The sequence below is a fragment of the Macrotis lagotis genome, chromosome 7, assembly GCF_037893015.1.
Source record: "Macrotis lagotis isolate mMagLag1 chromosome 7, bilby.v1.9.chrom.fasta, whole genome shotgun sequence".
Classification (NCBI taxonomy): Eukaryota; Metazoa; Chordata; class Mammalia; order Peramelemorphia; family Peramelidae; genus Macrotis; species Macrotis lagotis.
Window position 1 is genome coordinate 93,600,543 of NC_133664.1, and position 22,999 is coordinate 93,623,541.

At 39.5% G+C, this 22,999-nt stretch overlaps 1 protein-coding gene and 1 pseudogene across 8 annotated transcripts in view; both read left to right on the forward strand.

Moving 5' to 3' along the window:
• Positions 1-4,958, forward strand: part of LOC141492704 (V-type proton ATPase subunit G 1 pseudogene) — a 27,304-nt pseudogene extending 22,346 nt beyond the window's left edge.
• Positions 1-22,999, forward strand: part of PRKAG2 (protein kinase AMP-activated non-catalytic subunit gamma 2) — a 443,517-nt gene that overhangs the window by 269,555 nt on the left and 150,963 nt on the right. The window lies entirely within an intron of this gene.

Genomic DNA, 22,999 nt, shown 5'->3' on the forward strand with positions numbered 1-22,999 from the left:
TTAAAATGTATTTGAATATGTATTCTAAGCAGCATTCTCAAGGTCTTCATTATTGTAAACATCAGAGAAATATTGGAAAGAAATGGGAATGCTTAAAATGGCCCTATCTAGATGAGTTTTAGTATAATAATGTTACTGATAGAGCCATTTAGAATCCTTTGAGTTACCCTTGATGAAACAGAACCAGCTGACAGAACTCAGGTGCTTATGAATACCTTGTTACATTTAGTACACTTATGGTCACTTGAAAGTAAAGACTATTCAATATAAGTGTTCCTTAGCTTGAATTTTTTCCTTTGACTCACACTTTTTTTAAGCAAATAGTCTAAAAAAGTCAGTTGCTCAGTTACATTGCTTGGGAAATTGATGGTCTCCAAAGCCTTCAGAAAATGTATATTATGGGTACTGTAGGGAGAAAAAAAGAATAAACTGTCTTAATATTAAGTAGAAAAAAAAAAGAAGAGGGGGAGCATCACTGACGGAAGAGAAGTACTAGACAAAAAAGGGAAATAAAAGGTAGCATACCCCCTCCCATCCAGTTAAAACAAAAATGTTTTTAAAAAGTGCTTCACAAATTTTCCTGCTTCCAGGAAATATGTCCAAGGTTTGTGTTGAATTTTCCTTTCTCCTAAGATTCCTTAGTTCCTACTGCTCCTCACCTCCATGCCTCTTATAGCAAGGTTGCTTTCTTCCCACAGAATTTGTCCTCTTTCTCTTGCCTCTCAGAAGGGTGGGGTATCTACCCACTGGAGTGTTTACAAATAACAGGTCAGACTGGGTGGCCCTGAATTATTTATGGAGAATCACATTCCTGGGGATTAGGAAGGGCCCTTCAGTGGAAGGAAGAAAGCAGGCAGGGTAGGAGAAACAGGGATGCTATGAATAGCTCACTATCACTGGAGGAGAGGAATGAAGGAGTCTGAAGACAAGAATGGTCTCATAATTATGTAGCAGCAAGAAAGGTTGAGCTAAACGGGAGTGGGTCAGGAATTGGAGGGCCATTCAAAAAAATATTTTTTTAATAAAGAAAGTGAATAATACCATTTAATCAAAATTTCCCCTGGGCCTGTCCCTATCTAATCACTTTCCATGAGTGTCAGCAGCACACCCATAATAAGCAACGACTGGTGTAAACTGAATTCGGTGTTGACCTGTTGGCTGATGGCAGGAAGGCCCTCCCGCATATTCTCACGTTCTCTTGCCATTACAAACCCCTTTGAAGAGTACCAGGGCTCATATCTTGGTTTGATGTCCTCCCTGGAGCCCTACTGCTGCTTAAGTGAAATAAATAATATAGAAAATTAATCTCAAAGACAGAACTGATAACCAAAGATCACCTGTATAGGGTGATTTTAGGTATCCAAGTAAGATCTCCCCCTGCTGCCCATAATCACTTAATTGAATTCAAACATCTTCTGAGTTTAATATACCAAGGTCCCTGGGAGACAGGGCCCAGGGACTTGTTTTCATATTGAGATCTTGGGATTGTAGGATTCTTAGCCAGAAAAGCTTTCAGAAATCATCTAGCTCAACCTTCTCAATTCCAAATGAGGGAACTGAAGCTGAAAAAAGTTGAAGTCCTGGGTCACACACCTAAGTAAGAATTGTTCACTGTCTTTCTGCTATCTGGCTCCTACCTTTTTATAAAGGTAAGACAGGTAAAGTAATCAGCAAATTCAACAACCAAAGATTATGTTGAGTGCTTACTAAGCATTTGACTTTTGGTTAGAAGAATTTGTAAGTTCAAAAGAGCCATACAATAGTCCTAAGACTTTTCTGGTTCTGCTTTTTAATAAAGCTGTTGACATGTTAACAGCAAACAATAGAAGGCAGTATTGCATGCTAAATTGTGTTGACCAGATGGTAATTGCTAAGAAGAAATAGGCTCGTGAATCTAGAATTTAAAAGGCCCTTAAAGGTCATCCCTTGCAACCCCTTCATTTTACTGATGTGGAAATGGAGACTTGAGAGGTTAAAAGAGATTCCTATGGTTACATAGGTATTCAGGGTCACAGGTGGGATTCAAACCCAGATGGTCTTTTTTCCATGGGGTGAATGAGAATGAGAAGTTAAGGATGAGGCCAAGGTACAGAATTTGGGTGGCAGGAAGGATGGCAATGCCCTTGATAAGAAAAGAGTAATTTGGAAGAGCAGTGGGTGTTTGAAAGAAGATAATGAACTCCTTTTGGGGACATGTTGAATGTGAGATGCCTGGAGAACATCCAATTGGAAGTGTCCAATAGGCAGTTGACACTGTTTTCAATGAAGAGAAGACTTCATGAAGGCATGTAGATGGACAGAGAGGAGAATAGGAAGTTCCAGAGTTAAAACCAAAACACATCCACATGATTGGAAGCACAGGGGTGAAATGATATGGTATATTTGTAAATCAGTAAGGATTCTGGCTCCTAGAAATATAAATGTTTGCATTGGAGAGTAGTTTGAAGTAAGGATTAATGGATAGAGGTGTGCCCCAATAATACCAATGTATGCAATTTGGAAGTAAAAGAAAAAGTGTTTTATAAAAGCAGTGGGTATATCATGCAAATTTTAATTGTAAATCTTCAGTCCCCAAAAATTCAGTCATTCAAATCATAAACTTAATCAAACTAATTTTCGGGGACTGTTATGAATTGTTGTTGCTCAATTGTGTCCAATTCTTCATTTGACCCCACTGGGGCTTTTCTTAGCATAGATACTGGAGTGGTTTGCCATTTCCTTCTCTAGCTCATTTTACAGATAAGGAAGCTGAGGCAAATGGAATTAACTGATTTGCCTAAGATCACACAGCTAAGGACAAATTTGAACTCAGGTCCTTCTAACTTCAAATCTGCCATTATACCACCTAGTTGCTGTGATTGGATAACAACATAAAACTTCACTGAATAGGTACTATTCTTAAAAACAATCTCTTCCCTATTCCATCTCCTCTGTCTTGTCCCTAACACAAAGAAACCACTAATTGTCCCTAAATAGAGAAAATGGAATTAGTGATTTGATTAAAAAGACAATCTTCCTGTCTTTCCTTGAGAGAAAGCATTGGCATATTATCCATAGGTAACTGCTGTATTACCCATTACCAATGTATTATCATACCACTAGACATGTGTAATATCCCAGAAAAAAAGGAAAGTCTCAGAATAAAGTGACTGGTCACATATAGCTGGTTTACTCTGCCAAATAGATTGGTTTCTGCCATTGACCCTCATCTTTGGTTCAGGAACTTCCCCTGGGCTTGGTACACTTAGTGTCTTAGTAGGATGTAAGACCAAGTCTAGAAAGATCAGCAGCTGTGTGGAGGATAAATGGGAGTGAGGAGACTGGAGGCAGAGAAGCCAACTAGCAGTCTATTATAATAATACAAGGAGGAGGTGATGAGGGCCTCAATGTAGTATCTAAAGGTAGCATCTGTTTGAATAGAAAAAAGAGGATTTATACAAGAGACGTCTTGGAGAAAGGAACTACAAGATTTGAACTGATAGGATATATGGGGTGAATGATAATGAGAAGTTAAGGATGAGGCCAGGGTATAGAATTTGGGTGCATGGCAATGCCCTTGACAAGAATAGAGTAATTTAGAAGAGCAGTGAGTGTCTGAAAGAAGATAATGAACTCTTCTTTGGGGACTTGTTGAATGTGAGATGTCTGTAGACCATCCAATTTGAAATGTCCAACAGGCAGTTCACACTGCTTTTGAACACTGTGTTCCCATGAACTACATATATGCTATTCTATTTTCCACAATGAAGCCTCTCTTGTAAGTCATAAATACTTGTGTGAGAGAGAGATTTCTGCTAAATAGGGAGTTTATTATGATATTCAGATCTGTAAACACAAATTATCATGGAGACAGAGTTCCATTACTCTTGCAAAAAAGATAGAAGACTTTACATATCTCAGCCCTCTACATGATGAAAAGATTTCCATGGGATATATAAGTGATTTGGGGGATAACATAATTCCCATGATAGGCAACTGTAGTTGGCATTTTAATCCCAACCTGTTTATGTAACAGGCTACCAAACTCAAAACAAAGGAAAACGCTCATTGTAATAGATGGTAATTTGGTAATTCACCCTATTTACGTGGGTCATTGGTTCTAGAGTTTTTCTAAAATACCAGAACTTCGGGGTCAGAGTGAGCCTTGGGTCCCACCTACTCCTAAAAATTTTGCTACACTCTGAAACTTTTTCAGGAAAGAGGAAAGGCAATTCATCAAGGAGATAGAGATGGTTATTGTTTTTTCTTTTTTTGTTGTTTCTGAAACCTCTTGTGCATTCTTACGCTTCTCAATTACCCTTGCCAAAGTTCAGTGTACTGAAAGCAGACTGGACATCTTGATCCAGGAATAAAACCCCCATCCATTACCAACAAGATTCTTCTCTCTGAATTTCTGAACTTGGTCTTAAAAAAAAGTCATGGTGACATCTGTGTGCAGAGAAAGAACTGTGAAGTTTGAACAAAGACCAAGGGCTATTACCTTCATTTTTTTTTTTTCAGTTTTTGCAAGGCAAATGGGGTTAAGTGGCTTGCCCAAGGCCACACAGCTAGGTAATTATTAAGTGTCTGAGACCAGATTTGAACCCAGGTACTCCTGACTCCAGGGCCGGTGCGTTATCCACTGTGCCACCTAGCTGCCCCTTACCTTCAATTTAGCGGGGGGAAACCTGATATCTTATTGTCTGATCTTGCTATCTCTTATACTTTATGTTTCTTCCTTAAGAATATGATTTCTCTCTTATAACATTCAATTTGGATCAATGAATACCATGGAAACAATGTAAAGACTGAAAAATTGCCTTCTGTGGGGGTGGGGGGAGGGAAGTAAGATTAGGGGGAAAATTGTAAAACTCAAAATAAATAAAATATTTAAGTTAAAAGAAAATTTAAAAAGAAAAAAAAATTTAAAAAGAATGGACTTCCAAAGGAAAAAAGTCATTAATATTTACTTCAATATTTACTTCAATAAATGATTAGATACTTAAATTTGAATAACATGAGTACATTTTTAAAATAAAATTTTAAAACTTTAAGTTTTAAATTAGTTAAAATATTAACATATTATGTGTATATATAACATCTTATTAATTATTCCTTTGGTCAATTTCCATTTTTTTTGACCATGTATCACTTTATTTGTATATGGTTTTTTTTGGTTTCTTAAACTTGGGCTTCATTGTTACTAGTAAAAGGTAACCAGTAAAAAAAAATAATTACCAATCATTATGCCTACTTTTTCACCTAAATAAACTTAATTTTCAATTTTATTTTGAAGTTAAACACCCCCAAAAAAGAATATTACATTACTTCAGTAAAATGTAAAGAGAGGATTCTTTATGAAACCTTAAACTTTTATTTCATATTGCTTGATTTAAAAAAGTATATAATAAATTCTACACCTTTCTTAAAAATTGCCTTGTGTGTCTGTGCTTTTTCTTTTTTTGAACCTACTTTTCTCTTTTGTACATTTTGAAAAGAGTTTCCATGGCTGTTTGTTTTTTATTGGATTGGGGTTTTTTGGGCATCACTTTTGCTAAGTACCAAGGTTATAAAGGCCCTTACCTTCAAGAAATTCCTTTTTGATAGGATGAAATATGAATAAATAGCTATATACAAGATACACCCAGAGCAGATATAAGGAAACATTAAAGGTAATGGCACTAGCAATTGAGGGAACTGGGAAAGGCCTCCTGCAGAAAGTGGCAATAAGCCAAGGACTCTGGGAGGTAAAGGTGATGATCAAGAGCATTCCAGGTACAGGGGAATTCCCAGGGCTTCCCCAACTACTGCACAATCAGTTTAGTTCTTTGCAATTACAAATATCATGTTGCTATAAATATATAAATATCTTTGAAGTTCATTGATAGTAGTTCATTATTTTATTTTTTATAATCCTCTTTTTTTAGAATGTTATTTTATATCTTCCAGTTATGTGCAAAGATAGTTTTCACCATTCATCTTTTTGTAAGCTTTTGAGTTTGACATTTTTCTACCTCCCTTCCTTCCCTCACCCCCTCTTCGTGACAATGATTAATCAGATATAGGCTATACCTGTACAATTATATATAATCCTCTTAATAAATATTTCTAATAATAGGTCAAAAGCGATGAGTATTTTTTGCTAACTCTTAATATGTTGCACCCAAAAAGACTCCCCCAGTTTGCAATTCAGCCTTATATGGGTTCACATGATTGTGTATATGTATTACCTATATCATATTGCTTACTATCATGGAGTGGGGGAAGAGAAGGGAGAGCAGTGAAAAATGTGGAATTCAAAAACTTATGAAAAGATGAATGTTGAAAACTATCTTTGCATGTAATTCAGCAAAATAAAATAACATTCAAAACACACATGGGGAGGCTAGGTGGTGCAGTGGATAAAGCACCGGCCCTGGAGTCAGGAGTCCCTGGGTTCAAATCCGGCTTCAGACACTTAATAATTACCTACCTGTGTGGCCTTGGGCAAGCCATTTAACCCCATTTGCCTTGCAGAAAAAAAAAACCATACACACATGAGTTCAGCTGGTTATTATTCCACAACTCTGTCAACCTTGGGTTTTGTTGCTTTTAATTTTTTTTGTGCCAATTCAATGAGTGTAAATTGATACAAAATCATTTGCATTTCTTGAATTATTAGTGAATTTCACACTCTTTTTACTTGTTTTCAAAATTAATTAATTAATACCTTTTAACCATTTATCCATCTGGTGTGGGTGTTACTCTTAACTATTTATATAAATTCCAATAAAATTTTCAAAGATAATTTTTGTCATAATTGCTGAAAGTATTTTTTCCCAGTCTATCAAATTTATTTTTGTCTTCAACTTGTTTTCATTTTCAAATCATGCTCCCTAAAGTCAGGTTTTCCAAGAGGGTTGTGCAATGTAGTGAAAATGACAAGGTTCTGACTCAGGTCTTGCCCTGTTGAGATGAATGAAGGAGTTTCTGTACTGGTCTAAATGGGAGCTGGTGGTTATGAATCATAATATCACATTTATATTTCATTCTATGCTTTACGAAGCATTTTCCTCATAAGAACTCCATAAGTTAGGCTGTGCAAGTAACGTTACTATTTCCATTTTCCAGATTTAAAAAAAAAGGCTCAGGAAGATTTGGTGATTGATAATATCTATTTTTTCTACTATTCTATCCTAAATCTTGATTCCTGGAATTGTTGTTTTTCACTTGTGTCTGATACCCCATTTGAGGTTTTCTTGACAAAAATACTGATTTGCCATTTCCTTCTTCAACTCTTTTTACAATGTAGAAACTGAGGCAAACAGGGTTAAATGACTTGTCCAGGGTCATACAACTAGGAAGTGTTTGAGGCAGGATTTGGAACCAGGAAGAAAACTCTCTTGATTCTAGACCCCCATGCTCTATCCACTATATCACCTAGTTGTCCATCGCCTACCTCTGTGATAAAGCAGTGTGTGGAACAGCTTAAGAAAACCATTCATTCAGTCAATCATTTAAGAGTTTATTATGTATAAACACTGTAGGGGAATTTCAGAATTTCTGCATTCATAAAACCTTCATTCTTCTGAGAATAAGAATTAGAATCAATAAAGTCAATAAACATTTAATTAGTATTATAGCCATAACCCCTACTTTAGTGCAGTGGTTTGCAAAGTAGGGCCTAGGGATCAACAATGGCTGGTGTTAGGTCCCTAGATATTCCTATAGATCTGCTCTGTACAAAATAAAAGTATATGGGACAAACTTGTTTATATTTCTATTTCTGACAAGAATTGATCCCTTTGCTATTACAGTTAATAAAAACTAGACATTGCCTCACTAGCTCTCAACACAGTGCCAGAGACCCCATCACCCAACATTGGTGTGGCCCCCATTTTCCAGAGGACTTGTAGGTTTGGACCCATGTCACTGTGGTTGGCACAGTGAAGAGATCCCTGTACCTGTGCATGAATCTTGGTTCTGCCAGTTACCTTTTTATGGTTTAGCTTCTCTTATCTTCAGTTTCTTCATCCTTAAAATTGGGGGAAGGGAGACTAGACATCAAAGGTCTTTTCTGTCTCTCACTTTATGATCCCTTTGTGAACAGTTTGGAGTGAAGGTTCTGAACATCTCACCAAGCACACCCATGCAATAAAGTAGGAATCACACCTTTATCCTAGGTCATTTTCCTCTCATATCATGAGTTTCATCTAGACAACAATCAGAGAAGGTCATTAAGTACTCCCACCTAATATCAAAGACTATCAATCAGTAGCATACTTACCAGGTATCAGGAATACTATGTCCTTTGTGGTTGAGTCATTTTTTGATCATGTCTGAGTCTCCATGACCCCATTGGGGGTTTTCTGGGCAAAAGATCATGGAGTGGTTGGCTGTTTCCTTCTCCAGCTCACTTTACAGAAGAGGAAACTGAGGCAAATGGGATTAAATGACTTGCTCAGTGGGTAGGTGCCTGAGGCCAGACTTGAACTCAAGAAAGATGAGTCTTACTGACTTCTACAACACCACCTCGCTGCCCCATGCTAAGGAAAAACAAGAACAAAAACTAAGGAAGGCAAAAAGCCCTACTCTAAGAGCTTCAATTCTAAACAGGGAGACAATATGCCAATAATTACAAATAAATATGCTAAGTACAGGATCAGTTGGAGGTAATTAATGTGGGGAAGACACTGGCTGGAAGAGGAATCAGAAGGGGCTTCTTGAAGACCGGAGCCTAGCTCAGACTTGAAGGAACCAGGGAAGTCAGGAGGCAGAGAGGAGGAGAAAATGATGAGACCAAGTCATCCTCCTCCACTGATGTCAAACTCAAGTAGAAGCTGGAGTTCCCAATCCATGCATAAGGATCCCTGAGAATGACCTACTGACTAAGTTTTAATATCTGGCATTATCTGTGTTTTGTTGTATCTGTATTTATTTTGTTAAACATTACTCAATTACATTTTAATCTGATTGAGGCTTCACTCTAGAGAGTTGTTGACCTGAGGGCAGAGTCCTTGATGCCTCTGCTCTTGCAAAATTCACATGGAGAGAATAAACTAATCATAGGACAAAAACACTAAGCATTATTTGAATAAATAGTCAAGAATGAGAAGATTTGTCATTTGTATTTACTTCAGTAACTCTCTGACTCCCATTTTGGCAAATATTATTAAGATGGTATTTGATGAGATCACCCCCTCGAGATATCTCCCTTATCAGAAGGCAGATGCTGCAAGGCCCTGTTTATGCAATGCCAAAATAACCAGTTGGGGTAAAGGCAGATCAACTGAACTATGGCAGGAAAGAAAAAGAATTTAGTTTTGGATATGTTGAGCTTGAGAGGTTTCTGGGGATCCAGGGCCAAACAATGTCCAACAGGCAATAGGCAGTGTGGGCCGAGTCAGGACGACTGGCTGTGGGACCCTGCACGAGTCACTTCTCCCTGTTTGCCTTGGTTTCATCATCTATAAAATGAGCTGGAAGAGGTAATGACAAACCATTCCAGGATCTCTGCCAAGAAAACCCCAGAAGTTGGAAGTGTCAGATACAACTGTGAAATGACTGAACAGCAACAAAACTTTTGGACCTAAAGCTCAAGAGTGATACTGGGGCAGCATAGAAAGAGCCATGAATCATCTGCATAGAGATAATGGAAAAGTACAGAAAGCGAGCTGAAAAGAGGGCTGAGGAGAGAACTTTGGGGAACATCCATATTCAGGAGGTATCTATGGATAATGAGCCTGCAAAAGAGACTGAGGGATGATCAGACAGTCACAAGAACACAGTGAGAAGAAGAGTGGCTGGTCCACAGTGTCAGAGGCAAAAAATAAATGAAGAAAGGGAGATGGAGCAATGATCATCATAAAGTTCATGAGCATCAGAACTAGGAGTCAAATGGAGGTTTCCTTTTTTTAAGCCCAATGTTTATTCCTCAGCTTGGCTCCCCCAAGAGATGTATGTACCTCTTGAATCAGGAGTTGTTTCTTATACATTTACATATATGTGTACATATATGTTACATATGTGTGTTATTTAGCAAAAGATTGGTAAATAGATGTTTAAAGGATGTGGTTGTGATTGAGTAGCTACTTCAGAAGGAGGCAGTTAAAAGAGGCTTATATAAGAACCCAGCATTGCTCTATAGGGTCAGATCCCAGGTCCATTCAGGCCAATTTCATTTTTCTGCCTTTGACACCAAGTCACTAAGACACCAAGGTGGGGGAGGGGGAGAAAATAAAAAGGTACTCACCATAGAAGTTTAGTTGGGTTGCAAAAAATTGACATGTTTCCCTTAATTAATGATGAATCACTCATCTTGAATTTATCAAAGTTGTTTCATAGATATTAGGAAACCTCCTATGCATAATGCACTGGACTTGAAGCTATGGGGGAAAGGGCAGTATGAGAGGCAAGGTTTGAATTCTTTCCAGGAAGATAAGATATATTCAAATCAGATTATAATCAACAATAAAATTCTAAATGCTAATGTCACATAAGTGTTGTAAACTGTTAGTAATTTAGAATCCTAATGAGGGATATAGATATATTACTTTATATGGGCTGAGGTGGCTGAAGAAAGAAGAAAATCTTCCTAGATAGGATGTTATTCAAGCAATTCTGGAAGTTCAGAGAAGAAAAGGGATAGCATTACAAGTGAGCAAAGGTGTGGAGGAGAAAAGGCATATGAGCCAATAGATTAAGAACCTCAGAGGCTTTACAGTCTAACTTCTAATTCTTTTACATATTTTGTATTTTTTCCAATTACATGGAAAGATAGTTTTCAACATTTATTTTTTGTAAGGTTTTGGGTTCCTCATCTTCCTCCCTTCCCTCACCTTCCCTTCCTTTCCCTCCCCATCTCTCCTTGATAGAGAGAATCTGATATAGGTTATACACATAGAACTATTATTAAATATATTTCCATATTAGTCAAGTTGTGAAAGAAAAATCAGAAAAAAGGCATGAGATGAAAATACATTATAAAGTTTCTTTTAAAAAGTGAAAAATAATATTCTTTGGTTCCATTCAGACTCCATAGTTCTTTCTCTGGATATGGATGGTATTTTCTATCACAAGTCTTTTACAATTGTCTTTGATCATTATCTGAGAAGAGCTAAGACTATCATGGTTGATCATTCTAAGCTTCAATTTCGCAGATGAAAAAACTGATCCATGGAAGTTAAATGATTTGCCAGAAGTCACACAGATAAGTAAAAAGAGGAATTGAGTTGCTAGACCTGGAGTTGGGAAACCAGCATCTGAAGCCTTCCTCAGACAGATACTTATGATCTGGGTACATACACTGGTTGTCCTTGCAGAGCTTCTGGAAAAGGGAGCTGATAATACTTTCACTACTTAGTCAATGAAGTTACTGAGAAGAAAATGGTTTGTAAACTTTAAATGAGTTATGATGGGAAAAGGAATACATTTTGGAGGATTAGGGAAGCCACTGGTTGGAATTTCACAAGTGGAGAAAGAGGGAGCGAGAAGAGACAGAGACAGATGGAGAAACAGAGAGAGAGAGAGAGAGAGAGAGAGAGAGAGAGAGAAAGGAAGGAAGGAGGGAGAGAGAGAGCCCTGGAGAGCTTAATTGGGAGTCCCATCTGTAAGGAGCCTGAACGCCAAGTAAACAAGTTTGTACTTTAGACCTAATGGTTCTGCCACAATCTGGGTTTGATTCCTGGTCAAGAAATCTTCATTTCATGACAAGACAGAAAACTCAGTAAAGGCAGAAACCAGGACTAATCATTCAGCACACACAACTCCAACCCCCAGGGTCTAGTATAGTGTTCTCAATATTCAATTAAAAAATTGTTTGTCAAATTGCACTGAATGGAACCATATTGGCCATGGGGAACTACTGAAGGTTTTCCCAAACATATAAAAACCAGTGTTTCCAGAGGATTCCTTTGGCAGAGGTGTGCAGGATGGGGCAGGAGTGGGAGGTTGGTTGAGAGCTGGGGAAATAGTCACAAAAGGTGCACCTTGAGTTCTAAAGAACTCTGCCTCCCTGATGTCATCACAGCAGGCTCTGTTTTGAAAATAAAGCTTTCTCCAAGTGCTAGGAAGTGGCATGCCTGGTGGATAAGGAGGGCCAGAGAACCACGTCCAGGAGACAAAGAGCTTGAGGCCTGCAGACCCCTGAGGCAGCTGTAGCCAGGTCTGATCCAGGCAGTGGGCCTCAGACAAATGCACCTGGCGGGGACCAAGCCCATCACAGCCCCAGAGGTGGGATGTAGGGGCCCTGGCCTTTGCACTGGTGCAGCTGGTGTGAATACAGGACTGGGCATTCCATTCTAGGGCCCCCCACATACACAAGGAGTTGCTGAATTCATCTCCACAGCTTCCATCTGGCGGGGGCTTTCCAGAGGGCTTCATTGTCAGGTGTCCTTCCCAAAGGAAGGACCAAGGCGCTAACTTGGCGGCATGTGGGGGAAGGGGGTTGGAGATTTTCTGCCACAGTGTTCTCCCTGCACCGCCCTGCTCCTGGCTCTGGATGACCACCATTAAGTAGAACACGGTTCCAGGGTGGTTCTGTAGGCTGCTTTTGAGTCTGTCCAGGAGCAAATAGCAAATGTGGAAGGATGTTAGCATTTTCAAAGGCATACTTGCTTATGTTATGAAATCTCCCAGCTGAAAGGAACTTTAGATATCATTTAGCCAACATCCCCCCATTTTAAAGATTCCCCTATTAAACTCAACTACTGTGTTCTACATGAGGTCTTAATCTTCTTGGATGCTAATCTAACTACCTTGTACTCAGTTACTTTGTTTTTGTATCTATTCTCATTATATTGATTATGCCCATACTTAACTTATCATCCCTATTAAAATTATATTAAATTAAATTAGAAATTAAATATCTGTTGCCAAATCTTGCTGCTTCTCCCTCCAGTAATATCTCCCAGCTGACCCCTTCTCTGTACTCACTTGGCTGTCACAAATGAGGACTCTCGTCTCTCAACCAAGACTATTGCAATGGTCTCCTTCTTTATCTCCTTTACTCAAATTTCTCCCTACTCTAGTCTAGTCTATTAAACACACTGATCCCAAAATGAAGTTAAGTAGGGGCAACTAGATGGCACAATGGATAGAGCACTTGCCCTGAACTCAGGGTGTCTTGAGTTCAAATCTAACCTCGGACACTTAATAATTAGCTATCTGTGTGACAAAAGAAAATGAAGTTAAATTGACAGTTACATAGAACCCACTAAAAAAAAAGAAAAAAAAAGACAAATCTGCTGAACTTATCCAGCACTGTACTTTTGGATTGTTTCTCCACAAGTAGAAGTAGATATGCTCTGGTTCTCAGGGCTTGAATGATAATTTGGCCCATGAATGATATTTTAGTTCTCATCTCCTAGCATTGGTGGGCACAAACTTCCTTATACACAAAGTCCTAGCTAACATTCATGGCAAATACTCAACAGCGGCTGCCCAAAATCTGAATTCACTCCTTTACACAAGCCCGGAACAGGTATCAGGAAGTATGATCTCCCTCACTTCAGTGGGTGTGCACAGGTCTCTGGAACATCTGTGGGAGGATGTGATTGATGCTGTTGGCTCCGGCACGCCAACGACTCTTGGGGAAGAAGGGCCCTCCTCAGGTAGATCCAGGTCTTGGATTTGGGATTCAATTTTGTATAGTTAGGAGTGCAGTTTTCTGCAATGAGCCAAACAGAACATTTCCAAAGTCTCAGGGCCAATCTGATGTGGAAACAGAGGGTGATTTCCTCCACAGCGTCCAGTTTAATGTCTGGCATATATTAGGTACTTTTGAATAGGCCGGTTGTACTCTCTCCATACTGTAAGTCATAACCTACCCACACCTCCTCCCAAGTAATAACTGTCTATGTCTTATAAATCCTCTATAAAAGTTCAGGTATTCTTCTACCTTTAGGGCAGTGGTTCTTAACTTAAGGTCCATGGACTTGGGGGAAGCAACTAAGGGAACAGAGTGTGGGACCTGGAGTTAGGAAGATCTGAGTTTAAATACTACCTCATCTACTAACTAGTTGTGGGATTCTGGACAAGTTCACTTAACCTTTCTCAGCCTCAGTTTCCTTTTCAGTAAAATAGGGATAATAATGGCACCCTCCTCCCAGGACTGTTGTGAGGCTCTTTGCAAAGCACTTTGCAAATCTTTGCTAGCTATTATTATTTTGATAAATATAATTGGGTTATTTTATAATCCTATGTACTTTATTTTGTGCATTTAAAAATATTCTGAAAAAGGGTTCATAGGCTTCAATTTCTGCTAAGGAGATCATGATGTAGAAAACCCGTTCTAATTCTTCTTTAAAAAAAGTCACTATAATAGGAGCAGCTAGGTAGCACAGTGGATAGAGCACTGGCCCTGGAGTCAGGAGTACCTGAGTTCAAATCTGGCAGACACTTAATAATTGCTTAGTTGTGTGACCTTGGGCAAATCACTTAAACTCATTGCCTTAAACAAATGAAGAAAAGTTTTTAAAAATCACTATTGTAGTTACCAGGGCAGCTCTTGGGAAAACTATGTAATCCCTTGTTCTTTCTACATGACCAGACTACCTCCTCCTCCTTCTCTAAAATCTTTTTCCAGGATGAGATATTTTATGCCACTTCTTTTATACAAATAATCACTTGTAAGATATATATTTTCATCTACATCTTTTTGTGGCCCTTTGGAGTACCCCTAATTTAAATTCTTTGTGGATTGGGATTTATAGCCATCTATCAACAACAGTTCACTCTAACATTCTACAAAACTACAAATACTTTAGATGAGGTACCATTCTGCCAAACCAGTTCAGAGTAGAATGTGAATAGATGATATTAGATCCCTTCTTGAAATAAAACAGAGTTGTGGAAAATATGAGCGTCCTAAGTAGGTCAAGGGGGAAGAAATGTTCCCAGAAGGGAGACTAGTGCCCCTTAAGAATTATTTCTAGAGACTGGTACTGTTCTCACCTTCCTGATTAATGTGAAGAAAAATTTCTTACTGCAGCAGACATGGAAACTTCATAACATTATCTTCACTTTAGATTCAAGGAACCATCCTTGAGGCAGCTCTAGTGTTCAAAGTAAAAAACAAACAAAAAAATGAGATTCAATTCTTGGCTCTGCCATTTTTTTTTTTTTAGGGGCAGCCAGGTGGATAGAGTACCGGCCCTGGAGTCAGGAGTACCTGAGTTCAAATCCAGCCTCAGATACTTAATAAATACCTAGCTGTGTGGCCTTGGGCAAGCCACTTAATCCCATTGCCTTGCAAAAACCTTTAAAAGGGGGGGGGGGGGGGGTTAGTAATAGTATTAACTCACCCTGAATGGGTTCCCCCCCCCCACAAATCTAGAAATAAGGATATTATTCATTTTCCAAATGCTAAGAACTACTCAGTGAAGAGAGAGAGAGAGAGAGAGAGAGAGAGAGAGAGAGAGAGAGAGATTGAGAGATAGATAGCTGTAGATTATAGATAGACGGGATGATAGATAGATGACAAACAGATAGAAAAGTAGAGAAAGATAAGAAAAGGCACATTAATAGATACATCATAGAAGTTGAAAAGTTAACATTAAATCAGAGCCCAATCTTTCTACAGATTGGAAAGTATCAAATCACATACCACCTAACCTTATCTTTGATTCTAGAAAAAAGGCCATGGCGAAGAAATAAGCCCCTTTCCTCCCCACAATAATCCAAATCCTCCCCCCCAAAAAAGATTCCACTCTTCAAAGTGCTCCATTTTGATTCCAGAGTGAGAAAAAGATATATTATCTCCTAAGATAAGACAAAAATAGTTCCATAGAAAGTATAAGCAAGTTTGTATTCCGTATGAACTCCCCTTCAGGACCATCCCAACCACCAGAAAGCTTGCCTATGGTCAACAAACGTGTTAAGCAGCAATTATATGGCAAGCAGTATGCTAGAGGGGCACTCAAATAGAAGGAATAAAACAATTCCTACTTCCAAGGAACTTTCATTCTATATCCTTAAAGATTACAAAATGGAAATGCTACACATTCTCTTTTCTCTTACTCCTCTTTCTCCCCCATATCCCTTCCACTTATCTCTTTGTGCATGTCTGTGGATTTTTTATTGGTGCCTAAATATGCTCTCTCTGTGATATACCTACTTTCTTTATATCTATTCTCTCTTTTTTTTCTTTTCCTATTTCCCCCTCCCTTTTCTTTTATTTTTCTCTTTGATTTACCTTCCCTTAACTCAAGTTAATAATAACCTGTACTTTTAAAGAGTTTTAAGGTTTGCAAAGAACTTTACAAATCTTATAGCATTTGATTCTCACCACAATCCTGGAAGCTTTCTTCTCATTTTACAGTTGAGGAAATTGAGGTTGATAGAAGTTAAGTGACTTGCCCAGGGTCAAACAGCCAGTAAGTATCTGAGGCTGGATTTGAAGTTTCTCTAACTCCAGGCCCCTGATTCTGTCTCCTACACCACCCAACTACTTCTAATATAAGACTAGAGCAGATTTGGTTTTGTTATTTGTGATATTTGTTAAATAAAACAGATTATTTCAAATGTCTTTAACTTAAAAAAGTAAACATGCAGCATGTTTTCTATTCCCAACTATAGAAAGAAAAAGATTTAAATTATTTTTATTTATATGATGTCTTGATCACATTTTTCCCTTCTGCATTATTAGCTCTCAAAAGAAAAAAAAAGTTCCTCCTTCCTGATAGAGAATACTATCAACCCATTGATCCACAAGTTATGAGCTAAGCCCTGTGGCCCTAAATGGAGTTGATGAAGTCTTATACCTCCTCTAATTCAACCATTTCATCCCACAGCATCTCTCTCTCTCTCTCTCTCTCTCTCTCTCTCTCTCTCTCTCTCTCTCTCTCTCTCTCTCCCCCCACTGAGTAGTTCTTAGAATTTGGAAAATGAATATGCTTATTTCTAGCATTGTGGGGGAAAAACCCATTCAGGGGTGGGTTAATACTATTGCTTAAAAAAAAAGTTGATCTAATAAGGATTGTGACTTTCCCAGGGTTTCCTGTGGAATGAATGGTTTTGTTCCCACTCCAAGCAACTTGGGACACAGGCCTAATGGCCCTAATGGTATCTGGAGAGCTTGGCAGCTGTGTCATAATTCTCATATACTGTAAGAAAGAGTTCAGCAAGCACTTTTCCCCCTGCTCCTGTCCCTCTTTGATGTTGCCTCTCAGATGGACAAATCGCAAAATAATTTGAAAACCTGGGATGAGTTCCACTAGATCAGTATTCAAATCAGCACTTGGGGTAGGGAAGAAGGGGACAAAGGCAGCCTCGGAAAGAATTTGCCTTTCAGTTTTCTTCTTTTGTTTGTTTATACAAATGTGGTGATTTCCATCGGGCTCTTCCTAGAAGGCTCTGAAGAGCATTTGTGTTCGGATTTGCAAACTAGGGACTCCCATTTCCCAGACACTGGCCCAGAATTCTACTTCCATTGACCCGTATTCTCTAGGGATTTTTGTCCTAGTGATTTCATTCCTCAGTCCTGTACTGGGCAGTCCATCATTAATTATACCTTCCCATCACTCCACTGTATTGAACACAAAGGAGAGAAATCACAAGTATCAGGTTTGGGCTTCCTCTCATCTTTTCCTCTATCGTTTTTTGGTTTCTTGTCTTCATGACCTCCCTCTCTCTACAACCACCCCTGATCTGAAGCTGTCTCTTTCTCAGTCTGCTTCACAGTGTAGTCCTTGCAGCATGATGCAGCTTGTCATGGGTATTGGGAATTTTCTGGAACTATTTCCAACCTGGTTGATTGAGAGATAGGCTAGTTCTGGAAATTAAAATTAATTACATGATGATTTTGCATGACTAGACTATTCTTCCTCTCACATGCTCTAAACTGACTGCAAACTCAGGTGATGGTCTCAGAATTTCCTCCTGTGAATGAATAATAAGAATAATAATGGGAGGGAGATGAACTGTAATATCCACTCTTAGGAAACCAAACCCAGTAGAAATTCCAAGCAAATCTGGGAATGGAATGCAAAATTACTTGGCCAAATCTTCTATTCAGTTCACTTCAATTCAAGATTAATGGGGAGAAAGCATTTCAGAAATAGAATACAGAAGAATTTAGGGACAAGTCCCAACCCTTCCACCACATTGTTGTAGAGTCTTCAGGTAATAAATCACTAGGTTTGTTCATCTGTAAAATGATGGGGTTGGTTGATTTCTCAGGTCCCTTCTAGCTCAAGTACCCACTGCATGGAAATGTGTGGAAGACGTTTTAGGGGAGATTCAGTTATACTGAGAAACAGAGGCCTGGGTCCCCAGATCCCAATTCCATTTTCATGTGACTGTGGACAAATCACATAACTCCTCTGAGCAACAGTTTCATCATATATTAAAAAAGATATTAATATTTCTTACTTCATAGGATTTTTTGTAACAAAAATGCTTTAAAATGAAAAAAAGTGAGACATATTCCAGTTTTTAAGTTACTAAAGTTTAACACTACACTAAGACTTTGTGATAGTTCTATGTGTGTATATCCTTGTGGCACAGTGGATAGAGCACTAGACTTAAACCTTAGTTCCAGGCCTCCCTCAAATACTCACTATATGACCCTGGTCAAGTCATTTTACCTCTCACAATCTCAATTTCCTGATCTGTAAAATGGAGCTAATAATAATAATACCTACCCCACAGGGTTGCTTTGAAGATTAAGGGGGGAATAAAATCTATAAAATCCCTTGCAAATATCAAAGTGTTATATAATTGCTGGGGGGTGGGGAGAGAGAGAGAGAGAGAGAAGGAGGCATAAAATTTTACATTTAAATTAAAATCTACCTTTGATGTTTCATCATGGTATGTTAACATTTAATAAGTTCCTGCTGTTTGCTATAAGTATTTTTGTGTCCAACTCTTCATGACCCTATTGGGGATTTCTTGGCACAGATGCTAGAGTGGTTTGCTACTTCCTTCTCCATCTCATTTTACAGATGAGGAAACTGAGGCAATTTTCCCAGGGTCACACAATATCTGAACTTGGATTTGAAGTTAGGTCTTCCTAACTCCAGACCTAGCACCTAGCTGCCTCATGCTAAGGGTTAGGGATTTGAAAAATGCAAAAGACAACCTCTGCCTTCAAGAAGCTTACAGTCTAATGGTATAGAGATAGACCTAGATTCTCAAAGGTTGTACCAATGTAAGCTAAATCAAGTTTTCCCAAGAAAGATGGGCTTCAAGTGTGGGACCCTTAGTTGAGATGGATTATAATCTGGTGACTGAGAACTCTACTAAGATGCACTGTGATAGTGAAAATAAATGATTGGTTTGGACTTGGAGGTCCTGAGTTTATATCCCATTATGCCACTTATTACCTGTGTGTTTTTAGGGGGAAAAAAACAAAACATTTCAATCCTCTTGATCTCGTTTTTCTCAAGGGAGTTTTACTTTCAAATGAGGGATCCTGTAAAACACTTTTTAAACTTTAAAGTTGCTGTCAGTACAGTTATTACTGGATGACCTGTGAGGGCTATTCCAGCCCCAGGTCTATGATTCTCTGACCCTAAGATCCCAGCTAAGTTCAGAAAGGTGACCATAATGTGGTTGGCCACATGTTGATGAAGATTGCAGTTCAGCAACTCTCCTAAGAGCATCTGTTAATTTGTGGAAGGGTTGCCATCTGGGCTGAGGAGGGAGTGCCCCCAAACTGATGAGGTCACAGACCCTTAAAGTATTAAAGTGTAAGACTTGGCCTCCCTTTCTGGCTGGTAAATTCCCTTCTCCGACTTCCCTGATGATTGGAAATTCATTCACTGTCTAGCGAGGTGAAAAGCCCTTTCTTTCTTCCACTCCCTGACCTCTCAACCCCAAATACCTTTCCCAGGGCCCTTTTACCTGCTCTCCCTTTCCTGCCATTAGTCTCTTGGCTTCCAGACTTTCCCAACTTTAATCCATCATCCACTTAACTCGCCAAAATAATCTTCTTTAAGCATGGGTGTGATCCTTTCATCCTTGCTCAGACATTTTCAATCCCTCCCTACAATCCCTCCTTATCTTTGATAAGATAATAATAGTGATATTATCTAGCACTTTCAGGCTTTCAAAGCATATTACATAGGCTACCTCATTTGATCTTTACAACCCTTGGAGATAGATAATATTCATAATCTCATTTTAGAAGTGAGCAGACGGAGGCAGAGAGGCTAAGTGACTTGCCCAGGGTCCCATGGCTAGTAAATATCTGAGGCAGGATCTGAATTCAGATTTTCTTGCTGCCATCTCTAGCACTGTAACCACTATGTCCTAAATACATAGCATCTAAAGTCTCTCCTAATCTGGCTCTGGTCCACCTTGTCAAATGTGACTTCCCTTCATTCATTTTGCATTGTAACTGGAACCAATCCCTGAACTGTGCATTTAATTTCCCATAGTACAGGCTGTCTCCCATACCTAGAATGTCTCCCCTTCTCTCTTCCATCCTTTGGAACTTAGATACCACTTTCTATAGGAAACCTTTTCTTATCTTGGCCTTGTTCAATTTGATACTTTTCCTCTTCCCCTTCCCCCCACAACTCTATTTTTCTCCTCAAGTTATCTTGTGTTTACTTATCTGTTTTCATGTGGCCTTGATAAAATGAGGGTTAAAATTGTCCCCTAGTGTCCAGCTCTTCATGATCCAATTTGCCATTTCATTCTCCAGCTTATTTGAAGATGAAGAACTGAGGCAGTCAGGGTGAAGTGACTTGTCCAGGGTCACCCAGCTCCTAAGTCTCTGAGGCCAGATTTTAACTCAAGAGGATGAGTCTTCCTGAGTCCAGACCCAGGACTCTATGCACAATGGAGGCATGTAATAAGTTGGATTGAAGAGGCTTAGAAATAGGAAACATCTGTGATGGCAACCACTGGCACCTCCAGTCTTGTTGCAGCTCTCAGGTTGCTCTCCAGCCCTTAGACCAGGTTCTCAGGAAATGCCAGCAAGCTGAGGATCATTTTGTCTATTTTTTCCCCACCAAGGGTATTTGCATGTTGTCTTATCTCTTAGCATCTCTTATCAAGGTTAGAGGAGTCAGGCCATCAGCAGCAGGGCAGGAAGGTGATGTTGGACAGAACACCTTTCCATCACCTGCCAGGCATGGCCAGCCACAATCTAGCTAGACTGACCAGGTGTGACTTGGGATGTATTCAGCGAGGGGGGGGGAGTGGAATGCTCATTAATTCAGTGGCAAGTCATGTGTCAGGAACTGGCTCGTGCTTTACAAATATCTGGGTTTGATCCTCCCAACAACCCTCTAAGGTGAGTGGAATCAAGTGGGAGAGATACTTGATTAATTAATTAATGCTCCAGAAGTCAGGGAGGAGGGTGGCCCCAGGGGCTGGCGGTGTCATTCCTCCCTCCTTCCCAGCCACCGATATTACCCTGCTCCCAGAGGTCTCTTTGGGTCTGGATGTCATTTTCTAACTTGAACCAATAAAAAAGCCAGGGGTAAGCCTTGTGAATGAATAGAAGCAGCCTACCGGGAAGAGGAAGCCAGGGGAGGCTCTGGAGGGTAGGAAATTAGGTCAGAGCACTCTTCCTTCCTCAGCCACCTCTAGAATGGGCTCTGGAGAATGACAGGTGGTTCCCCCAGCCTTCCGGCCTGACCCTCAGCTGCCTTCCTCATGCCAGTCACACTGATATTGGATCTGCAGTAGAGGCTGCATCATCCAGAGGGGATGGTTTGGCCCTCCTGACTGAGTCAGTGACAGAAATAGGCAGGAAGGTCCTGAGGCTGGGGCCAAGGCCAGACCGCTGGCCAAAGAAGGTGGGCTTGGTCCCAGGGAAATGGTACCAGAGTCAAGTGTGCCCCTTCTGATGCTATTCCTGGTTCCCATCAATGATCTAGTGCTGACACTTGAAGATGCCCGGGCAGCAGAGAGCTGTTTTGCACCCAGGAGAAGGCATGCCCCCTGACGCAAGGACACCCCTAGGGAGGAAGCTATTGAAGACTGGGGGAGGGGGGTGGCATGGGCGGAGTGTGAAGGAACTGGAATGAACTGAAAAGAAAATAAGCAAATAATCATAAGTTCCCACCAGACAATATGCTAAGCCCTTTTCCAAATACTGTCACATTTAATTTTTACAACAACCCTGGGAGGGGTATTATTTTCCTCATTTTCCATCTGTGGAGATTGAGGCAGGCAGAGGTTTAATGACTTACCCAGGATCACACAGCCAGTAAGCACCTGAAGTCAAATTTGAATCCAGGTCTCGCTGACTCCAGGTCTGGGTTCCTATCTACTGTGACACCTATGAGAGAAACACTAGTCTATAGACTGCTGCTTCCTCAATAAACCAGTGGCCTGTAAACACCAGTGTCAACCTAAAGCTCAATGGCCATGATCGCTCCACTCTTTTTTTATTGTTTTTTGAATTTTACAATTTTCCCCAATCTCACTTCCTTCCCCCACCCCCTACAGAAGGCAGTCTGCCAGTCTTTACATTGTTTCCATGCTATACATTGATCAAAACTGAATGTGTTGAGAGAGAAATCATATCCTCAGGGAAAAAAATAAAATATAAGAGATAGCAAAATTATATAATTAAGATAACTTTAAAAAAATAAGGTAATAGTCTTTGATCTTTGTTTAAAGACTATTACCTTATCTTGCTATCTTTGGATTACAGATGGTATTTTCCATTGCACATACCCCCAAACTGTCCCTGATTGTTGCACTGTTGGAATGAGGAAGTACATTAAGATTGATCATCATCCTTCAAGTTGCTGTTAGGGGTGTACAATGTGCTTCTGGTGATCTCTCCACTCTTACAGGGCAGGTTTTCATTTTTAAAACACTTTGGGTTCCTCAAGGAATATTTGCAGAATGATTCAATCCAGGAAACCCTAGACTGCAAGTACTAAGGGTCCAAGTCTTCCTTCCTCTTACAGAACTTAACCATTGTCATCTATCTCTAGGATTTCCATGAGAGCAAGGTCTTGGGGTTGGGACCCTTCTAATCTGTGTCCATTATAAAGTGTAATAAATAAGATGGTTGCATATGAAACTGCAAATCTACTATGTACTTATGACTTACTATTCCTTTTAAACAGGCAAC